The 11603-nt window shown below is 35.3% G+C and overlaps 1 pseudogene; it reads left to right on the forward strand.

The window, feature by feature from the left end:
• The first annotated feature begins 3450 nt into the window (after window positions 1-3450).
• LOC111397891 lies at window positions 3451-4058 on the forward strand (annotated as a pseudogene).
• Window positions 4059-11603: the final 7545 nt, after the last annotated feature.

Raw genomic sequence — 11603 nt, forward strand, 5'->3', positions numbered from 1 at the left:
CCAGAGCAACAAGCGGAATTGACTTGGGAGCGTTTTAAAAAGGAAGTAACGGACAAGTACTTTCCACAGTCTTTGAGGGATCACAAAGAAAGTGAATTTCTCTAACTTAAGCAAACGACTATGTCCCTAACTGAGTATGGAAGGAAGTTTGACCAACTTTCAAGGTATGCTCCACACTGGTGGATACGGAGGACAAGAAAGTCAGGAGGTTTGAACAAGGGTTGAACCCAGATATAAGCATGATACTTATGTCCCATCATTCATCTCATACCGTGAAATGCTGGAAAGAGCTCATGCTATCTGGTATCAGAAGATTAGCACCGAGCAATATAGTCAACTGTTCAATCAACCGGACAATGGCAGTATGGGTAAAAAGAAATGGAATCGCCAGGATAAGGGAAAGGGCAAGTGGCAGAACAAGAAAGCTAATGGCGGAGCTAATGCCAACAAGAGCATTGTGCCAGTTATAGAGCCATGTCCTAAGTGTGGAAAGACGCCTCATGGCGTGTGTTTGCAAGGAAAGAATGTTTGTTTCAGATATGGCAAGCCAGGGCAGATTTTTAAGAATTGCCCCACATTTACCCCAAAGAAGGATGATAACAATGACCAGAACCAGAAAGGGAAAGCACGAGTTTTTGCAATGACACAGAAAGATGCAGAGGAAAACTCGAACGTCATAGCAGGTACTTTATTGATAGCCAATACGCCTGCTTATGTATTGTTTGATTCAGAAGCCACACATTCCTTTGTATCGACAACTTTTATGGCTAAATCTAGTATTACCTGTGATAAGTCAGAAGGTACATTAGAGGTTAGCATTCCTTCAGGCAACCCTTTGAGTACTGATAGAATAGCCAAATCAGTAAGTATTGAAGTTGAGGGAAAACCAATGGAAGCGAATCTATACATGATAGAAATGAAGGATTTTGATGTAGTACTAGACACGGATTGGTTGGGTTGTAATTACGCCACCATCCGATGTAAGAAAATGGAGGTATTATTTTAGAAACCAGGAGAGGAACCATTTTTGTTCCTTAGAATGAAGACGAAACCCCTTATTCGACTAGTATCTGCTTTACAAGCTGAGAAGATGTTGAGAAAAGAAACATGTCAATGATATTTAGTAAAAATCTCAGGAGGGAAATAAGAGACGATAAAGGTTGAAGACGTACCAATAGTACGGGAATTCATAGATGTGTTTCCAGAAGATCTATCGGTATTCCACCAGATAGGCAAGTGGAATTCACCATAGACCTAATTCTCAGAGCGGCACCAGTGTCAAAAGTCCCATACCGAATGGCCCCGAAGGAACTACAAGAGTTAAAGAAGCAGTTGCAAGAACTCCTAGATATGTGCTTTATACGGCCAAGTGTATCTCCATGGGGTGTGCTGGTGTTGTTCATGAAGAAAAAGGATGGAAGCATGAGGATGTGCATCGATTATAGGGAGTTAAATCGATTAACTATCAAGAATAAGTACCCACTCCTGAGAATCGAGGATCTATTAGATCAATTGAAAGGAGCTAAGGTATTTTCCAAGATCGACTTACGATCGGGATACCATCAATTGAAAGTAAAGTCAAAGGATATACCCAAGACAGCTTTTAGAACTCGTTATGGACACTACGAGTTTACAATGATGCCGTTTGGGCTAACCAATGCACCTACAGTGTTCATGGACCTGATGAATCATGTATTTCATCAGTACTTGGATAAATTTATCATAGTCTTCATTGATGACATTCTGATATATTCTAAGAGTAAGGAGCAACATGAAGAGCACTTAAGAATAACATTAGAGGTATTACGCAAGGAGAAGCTGTATGCCAAATTCAAGAAGTGTGAGTTCTGGCTTGAACGAGTTGGATTTCTTGGACATATAGTCACTGCCCAAGGGATTGAGGTAGATCCAGTGAAAGTGGAAGCAGTAACCAACTGGAAAGCACCAACTAATGCTGGCGAGGTACGGGGCTTTCTAGGATTAGCAGGATATTATCGGAGATTCATAGAAGGATTCTCCAAAATAACTGGACCAATGATGCAGCTTACAAGGAATGGAGTAAAATTTCAATGGACGGATAAATGTGAACAAAGTTTCCAAGAACTTAAACAGAGGTTGATATCAGCACCCGTGTTAACAATACCTGAGGGTACGGAAGAGTTTGTTATATACAGTGATGCATCCAAGCAAGGATTGGGATGTGTGCTGACACAGAATGGAAAAGTGATAGCCTATGCATCAAGACAACTGAAGAAACATGAGCAGAACTACCCGACGCATGATTTAGAACTTGCGGCGGTAGTACACGCCTTGAAGATATGGCGATACTACTTGTATGGAGGGAAGTGCGATATCTACACAGATCACAAAAGTCTCAAATATTTATTCACACAGAAGGAATTGAATATGCGACAAAGACGATGGTTGGAAATGGTGAATGATTACGATTGCACTATCCATTACCATCTAGGTAAGGCTAATGTTGTGGCCAACGCCTTAAGTAGAAAATCAATGGGACAGTTGGCGTCACTACCCACTTTTCAAATGGAGTTAGTCAAGGACTTGGAAAAGTTGTAGATCGAAGTGGTTACCATACTAGGACAAGTCACTGCTCGTCTAGCAGCTTTGATAATTCGACCTACTCTTAGAGATCAAATTATAGAGACACAAGGTAATGACCCATTCTTGTTGAAGATCAAGAATGAAATTGGTACTAATAAGATAAAGGATTTTGGAATAGCTTCGGATTAGGCACTGATGTTTAAGGGGAGAATTTGTGTGCCTGAGGATGAAGCCTTGAGAGATGAGATATTGAAAGAGGCCCATTCCACCCCGTATACCGCACATCCCGGTGGTACGAAAATGTATCGAGACCTCTGATATACATTTTGGTGGAAAATTATGAAAAGAAGTATAGGGTAGTACGTGGAAAAGTACATGGTATGTCAAGAGGTTAAGGCAGAACACCAAGGACCGGCTGGATTGTTAAATCTACTGGACATACCCGAATAGAAATGGGAAAATATCACAATAGACTTTGTGGTTGGATTCCCGAAGTCAGCAAGAGGAAACAACGCTGTATGGGTAATAGTGGATCGATTAACAAAGTCAGCTCATTTTCTTCCAGTGAAAATGACATTCAGTTTAGACAAATTGACACAGTTGTACATTAAGGAGGTTGTGAGATTACATGGCGTACCTGTGTCCATTGTGTCTGACAAAGACCCAAGGTTCACGTCCAAATTTTGAAAAAATCTACAAGGAGCTATGGGAACAAAGCTGAACTTTAGTACAGCATATCACCCTCAGTTCGATGGTCAATCTGAAAAGACCATCCAAACTTTGGAAGACATGCTTAGAGCATGTGTTTTGGATCTAGGGGCTAGTTGGGAGTCATACATACCCCTAGTAGAATTCGCATTTAATAACAGCTTCCAAGCAACTATCGAGATGGCACCGTACGAAGCTCTCTATGGAAGAAGATGTAGGTCCCCTGTTTATTGGGATGAAGTTGGGGAGAAGAGAGTTTTGGGACCAGAAATAATTGAAAGGACAGTTGATGCAATCGATAAGATCCGTACAAGGTTAAAGGCAGCACAGGATCGATAGAAGAGTTATGCGGATACAAGGAGAAAGGATTTAGAATTCAAAGTTGGAGAAAAAGTGTTTCTGAAAGTGGCACCGATGAAAGGTGCACTTAGGTTTGGCAAGAAAGGAAAGCTACGACCCCACTATATCGGACCATTCGAGATACTTGATAGGGTTGGAAATGTAGCCTATCGGTTAGCTCCCCCACCTAGGTTATCGGCAGTGCACAACATGTTCCATGTATCAGTGATCAAGAAATATTTGCATGATTCTAATCATGTAGTGAATTATCAGTCCGTGGAAGTACAAAAGGACTTATCCTATGAAGAGGTACCAATTTGTATATTAGATCGAAAGGTGCATAAATTAAGGAACAAAGAAATTCAATTGGTCAAAAACAATGGAATAATCATGAAATAGAAAAGGCCACTTGGGAAGGGGAAGAGGAAGCCAAAAACAAGTATCCAACACTATTCACCCAATCAGAAGGTAAATTTTGAGGACGAAATTTTAATTAAGGTGTGGGGGATGTAGAACTCCAAATAATTTTAAACACCTTAGTGGCACTAAGACATGAATATTGGATATCTAAAGTATACTTCAGATTTTTAGTCTCATTTGAGACCCATTTACGACATAGAAAACATTCGATTTGGAAAATGATATTTAAAGAAAAATTGTAGCTCTTTGAGTTAGCTTTCCAATTCACTTTGAATTACCTCAATCGGATATCAAGAGAAGAAATTATGATAGAAATACTAAAGGCTGTACAGTATCGACCGAAGTACTTGGAATATGAAAAGTCAAATTCCTACACGATTTTCTAGCACCTTCTTCAACCTATAACTCCCACATAAATGGCACTCGTATTAATGAGTATTAAGCCCTTCACTTTCCTTTAAGTTGTGAGATTTTCACCTATAAATAGGCTCCAATGCATACACATTTTTCACACCAAGATAAAAGCTTCTAAGCATAAAAGAGAGAGTTTTCAAGTCTAGAAAAAAGAGAAATGAGAGGGAGGAAAATTAGTTTTTCCTAGAAGTTTTGGTGCTATCAAGAAGTGTTTTCCAAGCATCAATTATTAACGGAGTGTTTTTTTTGAAACATCAAAAGAGTGCATTTTTCAACAAGGTTCAAAGTATCAATCAAGGTAGATAGAGGTGCAAAGTGTTAATTCATGTTAAGTTATAAGTTTCTAACAAATGAAGATTTATGTTAATGTTTGTATGTCTAATGGCACCTCCGGTACGGCATACATCTCCATGTCTAATGGAACCTCTGGGTACGGCATGTACTTCCAGTCGAGGCGTCGTGTTAAAGTCATGAATCTACGTGTTTGGGATTCTACCGAAAATCCTACTATGAAAAGGTTTCTAAAGTTACTGCTTTGAAATGTATAGCTTGATCACGAATGTATCAATGATATCTATTAAGTTTTTTTAACTCACGGGTTTAACCTCTTCTCTACAGATTGATATGATTCTATCTTGAGCCTGGATGATGGAAAAGATGGAGAGTGGTGCAACGAGCCCATGAAAAACCCGGTGAACAAGTTATTTAGATTTATTTTTGTGAACGTTTTCAATATTATTTCTTTAAAGTATTTGAATAACACTGAACGCGAGAACAAGTTATGTTTTCTTCAAATAAATTACGTTCCGTTATTTTTTTATTCAATGTTTTATTTTAAAATATTCGAAAGGTTGTTGTTAAAATTATTATTGTAAAAATTAAGCTTCCGCTAAAACATATTCTCCTATGACTAAACCACCGGTGAGTTAAATAAAGTAAGTAGCGTTCCGCTCCACAAGGGGTGGGGGCGTTACATTCTAAATCTAGGTACCCAGTCATTTTCAAATTATCCGTCTATTTATGGATAGAGGTGCAAAGTGTTAATTCATGTTAAGTTATAAGTTTCTAACAAATGAAGATTTATGTTAATGTTTGTATGTCTAATGGCACCTCCGGTACGGCATACATCTCCATGTCTAATGGAACCTCTGGGTACGGCATGTACTTCCAGTCGAGGCGTCGTGTTAAAGTCATGAATCTACGTGTTTGGGATTCTACCGAAAATCCTACTATGAAAAGGTTTCTAAAGTTACTGCTTTGAAATGTATAGCTTGATCACGAATGTATCAATGATATCTATTAAGTTTTTTTAACTCACGGGTTTAACCTCTTCTCTACAGATTGATATGATTCTATCTTGAGCCTGGATGATGGAAAAGATGGAGAGTGGTGCAACGAGCCCATGAAAAACTCGGTGAACAAGTTATTTAGATTTATTTTTGTGAACGTTTTCAATATTATTTCTTTAAAGTATTTGAATAACACTGAACGCGAGAACAAGTTATGTTTTCTTCAAATAAATTACGTTCCGTTATTTTTTTATTCAATGTTTTATTTTAAAATATTCGAAAGGTTGTTGTTAAAATTATTATTGTAAAAATTAAGCTTCCACTAAAACATATTCTCCTATGACTAAACCACTGGTGAGTTAAATAAAGTAAGTAGCGTTCCGCTCCACAAGGGGTGGGGGCGTTACATTCTAAATCTAGGTACCCAGTCATTTTCAAATTATCCGTCTATTTATTCATAAGCTTGTAATTTTTAGTTCCTTCAACGTACCTCATTACTTTCTTTGCTGCTTTTTAGTGGTCTATACCTGGATTATTTTGATATCGTCCGAACATTCCTATAACAAGTGCAATGTCAAGCCTTGTGCAGAGTGAAGCATACATCAAACTTCCAACAGCAGAAGTATATGGAATGTTCTTCATTTGTTCCATTTCTGGATCATTTTTCGGACATAGATTCAAATTGAACATATCATCTTTCACAATGAGAAATATTCGAAATCTTTTAGAAATTTTATCAATATAGGTTTCTTTAGACAAATTCAAAATACCTCGTAACCTGTCTCTATGAATTTTAGTGCCAATGACATTAAGTTGCCTCACCCATATCCTTTATATCGAAATGTTTAGAGATGAATTATTTTCTCCCATGTAATAAACTCTTATCATTGGTTACAAGTAAAATGTCATCTACGTATAAAATAAAAATAAATCTTATTGCTATTAAGCTTCTGGTATATACATTGATCCATGGGATTTTCAACAAATCTAAATGAAGAAATCATTCTATGGAATTTAAAATATCATTGACGGAACGCTTGTTTTAGACGTTCTTTAGCTTATTAGATGGGAACCCTCTAGTGGGGTTGTTTCATATAAACATTCTCCTCTAAATCACCATTGAAAAAATGCTATTTTTACATCCATTTGTTACAACTTAAGGTCAAATTGGGCTAATAATACAAAATAATGCATAGAGAATCCTTCTTAGATGTCATAGAGAAGGTTTTCATGTAATTAATTTCCTTCTTTTGAGAATTCTATAGCAAAATGTCAAGCTTTGTATCTCTCAATAGTGCCTAAAAAGTCTTTCTTTGTTTTAAAGAGCAATTTACATCCAATAGATTTGGCACCACTAGACAACTTAACAAGATCACGAACTTCATTACTCTTCATGGAACTCATCTCTTCCTTTATGGTATTATGCCATAATTATGACTCTTTACAACTCATGCCTGTGACAATAATTCGGGATTATTTTCGGCCCCAATATTGTGGTTAGGTTTTTGTAGGTATATTTCATAATCATTAGGAATTGCCAACCTTTTCACTTTAATAGATCTTTATAATATTGTACCATCATCTTCTTGGGAAGCTTGTGTTTAACTATTCGTTCAGGAGGTTTTTGTATTNACTTTAATAGATCTTTATAATATTGTACCATCATCTTCTTGGGAAGCTTGTGTTTAACTATTCGTTCAGGAGGTTTTTGTATTTCTTGAATTACCCGATCTATTTGAACTTTGTCAGTAGATTGTGAAATTTCTATGATTGGTTGGTCGGTACCCGTTTATACTCGAGGGATGCTGTGAACTATGACTTATCTGTCACCTGAGGTGGTTGAGATTCTAAATGATTATAATTAGGAATTTTGTTCCTAGTTTGATTGCTCCCACTTATCAATTTATTCTCAAGAAATTTAGTGTTTCTTGATTCTACAATCTTATTACTTTGAAATGGACAATAAAATTTAGACCCTTTAGACCTTTTGACATATTTAATGAAGTCCGACTAATGGTCATTGGGTCCAACATCTTCTCTTGTATATTATAGATCCTCATTTCAGATGGACATTCCCAAACGCGCATATGTCACAAACTTGGTTTCCAATCGTTCAATAATTCAAATGGTGTCTTTGGAACTGCCTTACCTGGACCTTGACTTAATATATATGCTGCCATCTTAAGTTTTTCAGTCCACAAGGATTTAGGAAGATTGGAGCTATTAAGCATGCTCCACACCATGTCCAATAATGTTCTATTTCTTCTTTCTGTCACACCATTCTGGTATGGTGAACCAGGCATGGCATATTAGATAACTATACCATATTTTTGAAGCAACATGGCAAACAGACCAAGTGTTTGTCCATCGTCTATATATCTTCGGTAATATTCTCCACCTCTACCCGATCTTACGATCTTAATCTGCTTCTCACATTGTTTTTCTACTTCAAATTTAAAGGTTTTAAAGGCATCCAATGCCTTGCTGTTATTATGAAGCAAGTAAAGATGCATATATCATGACTAACTAGCAATAAAGGCAAAGAAATATTTTTGACCGTGTGAATCCATGTCTGGCCTACATATATCAGTATGTATGATTTCTAATATGTTCAAACTCCCGTTGGCTCATTTCTTGGACTTGTTGGTCTGCTTTCCCTTAATGCAGTCCACATATGTATCAAAATCAGTGAAATCTAGAGCACTAAGTACCCCATCGTTTTCTAATCTTTTAATTATTTCTATAGATATATGTCCTAATTTTTGGTGCCACAACATAGAGAAGTCTTCGTTAATATTACACCGTTTAGTGCCAGAATGGACATTTATTTAACTATAAGTGATATTGTTTTATAAATTAATACGATAAAGACCATCAGACAAAATACCATTTGCAACACAATTAGAATTATTTAATAAACCGAATGACGAGTTTAAAAAATTAAAAGAATATCTCAAGGGTATAAGTCTGGAAATAGAAATCATGTTTCGTGAAAAACTTGAAACATAAATGTCCTCTCTAATTTCAAAACAAAGCCACTACTTAAAGTTAAAAAGCATGTTCCTATAGCCTCCACATTTGCCCCCATCTTGTTTTTCAATAAGATATTTTGCTTACTTCCCATTGACTTTCTTAGATTCTGCATACTTTAGAAAGAGTTTGCAATATGGATTGTAGATCTAGAGTCAACCAACCAGGAGTTAATATTTGCATTAACCATATTAGATTCATAACAAATATGTGAGGTTAGATTACCTTTATCCTCGAGCCATTTCTTGAATTTGGTACAATCTTTCTTTATGTGTCCCTACTTGGCATTTTACCTTTTCTCTTCTGATTAGCTTGAGTCTTTCCCTTTCCACGGGTTGTAGTCAGTATTACACTCACTTTGTTCCATCGTTAGCCTCTCTTCTTCTTGAACGCATACAGTCATTAATTCAATTATTGACCATTTATCCTTATGTATGTTGTACGAGATTTTGAAAGGTCATTACTGTTATGGGAGAGTATTCAAGATATAGTGCACAATGGAGGATTCAGATATCTTAACCTCGTGTTTCTTAAGTTGAGCCGTAATGTCTCTCATATGCATGATGTGCTCATGTACACCTTTCACACTGGCGAGTTTTAAAGATTGGAAGCTCATTACAATGGTGCTTGCTAATGCCTTATCTGAAGTGACGAATTGATTATCAATAGCCTTTTTATCAAGTTCTGGACCTTGTAATGCTATTGAAGGAATCACGTATACCAGTATAATTTTTAGTCTTTATGAACATTACGCTGAGGCGATTAGATTGCTCCCATTTTTCATTGAGCGCAATGTCTGCTGCAATGCTGATATTGGTAATTTTAGGTGGTTCGTCTTTCCTAACCGCATAATTAATATCCATCCACCCTAAATGGGGAATAGTTCTCTCATTCCATACTTTGTAATTATCACCATTTGACTCGGGAATATCGCAACGAATATCAGAGAAATTATATACTTATTCATAATTCTTGTGGGCAAATTATGAGGTAATTTGTTATTTTATTCTAATTAATTATATAAATATAATAAAAGTTCTTATGGGAAAAAATTATTATATTAAATATAATTAATTACAATTTGACGTCTTTACTCTTTATGTGATCCTAAACTTAATATATAATTTTATTTAATTAAAGATGCTGTGTCAATCCCTAGTTAAATAAAATTAAATGGATCACTATATATTATCTCTTTTATGCATAAATGATTCACACTATATAAGAATAATTTTAATAGAAAAACTTTGACTAACTTGTTCTCATAACCATTATATATTGCATAAAATAATTTAAAATATAATTAACTCATGCAAATCAAATATGAGCAAACAACTTTTCATAATATAGTTCATCTTAAAATTGCATATATTTTTTTAAACATAAATAATTAACATATGCATTCCCAAGAATTAAACTCTTAAGGGAAAATTAAGCCCAATATCCTGAAAAATTAACTAAATTGATTAATACCCTAATAACTAATTAAATTAATTAAGAACGTACTAAATATGTTATAAAACCCCCAAACCACCCATATATCTTTCATTAGATTGTTGCTGCAAAGAATTAATAACCACCACAGCATATAATCAAATTTTGCACTCTCGACCTCATTTCTACCCATCAATGGTGAGAATAGTATGCTCAAATCTCATTCCTTCAATTTCATCACTATAACTGACGCCCTCACTATGGTTCCAATGACCAAATCTTTCAAATTCTTCGCATTCGAGGATTTCATGAATAAGCAATTTTTGGTAGCTAAAATAAGCATAAGTTTGAAAAATCATCTCCATTTAATGCTGTAGTATGTCTCTTTTCAGATTTCCAATCAATTAAATTAATTATAAGTTTTTTATTTCCATTTCATACTTGTTCCTATGGGAGTAACTTTTTTTTTTAATTGTTCTCTATCTCTCTACTTAAATCTGTTATTTAATTGATAATATAGATACAAATCACTTATTTTCCCCCAAAATCTATAATCATGTTTGAGATTTGTATGTAATGTAACACTCTTTCTCTTACTGTATCTGTTGTTTCCTTATAACATTTAGGTATAGGACACAAGCCTTTAGTTTAATATTCAATATGTGACCTCATTTTGACATTTAAGTTTTATATAGATATGATTGTAATTTGAATCATATGAAAAACTGTTGTAGCACTAATTCAATTATGTTTCATGTTGGAAGTTTTCTTGTTATTGAGTAGTCAACAACGTTAAAAAATTTTGTATTATTTTCTTATTAGTGACTGCATAAGTCTCTAATATTATTTGTCCTTAATCAGTAAGAAATGAGCAGGCAGCTAGACTGTACTTATTGTAGTTTATGAACAAACTCTTGAGTGAACTCTTTGCTGTAAATTTTTCTTAACAATAACTAAAATGGATGAAGATATGAACAACCATTTGAATGGCAACTTTTTGCTCCTCGTCCACTAAAAACTTTTGATCAATCATACTTTCCGTTGGAAATCTACTTATCATGCGCAGCGAAAAATAAAATAAATTTCAATTCCCACCAAGGTTGCTTCGTGTTTAGATAGAAACTGTGATAGAGATTATACATTTTACGATATCTGCAAACTCCTTTGCCATTCTTTCGTTCCAATGATCTTGATTCACCACTCACAACTGTCTAATTATCTAACTTCCAAAGAAAATCTACATAGAGAACAAGATTGTAGGAACCAGGGACCTATAAATAAGCAATCCAATCAATTAATTTATCCAACGCTTGCTAAATTAATTAATTGGCAAATCACAATCTTCCAGTTCTTCTTTTGTGTGTGACCTATCAAGTTATCGATCACGATGCCTAACGATGTGAATTA

Source organism: Olea europaea, chromosome 7 (assembly GCF_002742605.1).
Source record: "Olea europaea var. sylvestris chromosome 7, O_europaea_v1, whole genome shotgun sequence".
Classification (NCBI taxonomy): Eukaryota; Viridiplantae; Streptophyta; class Magnoliopsida; order Lamiales; family Oleaceae; genus Olea; species Olea europaea.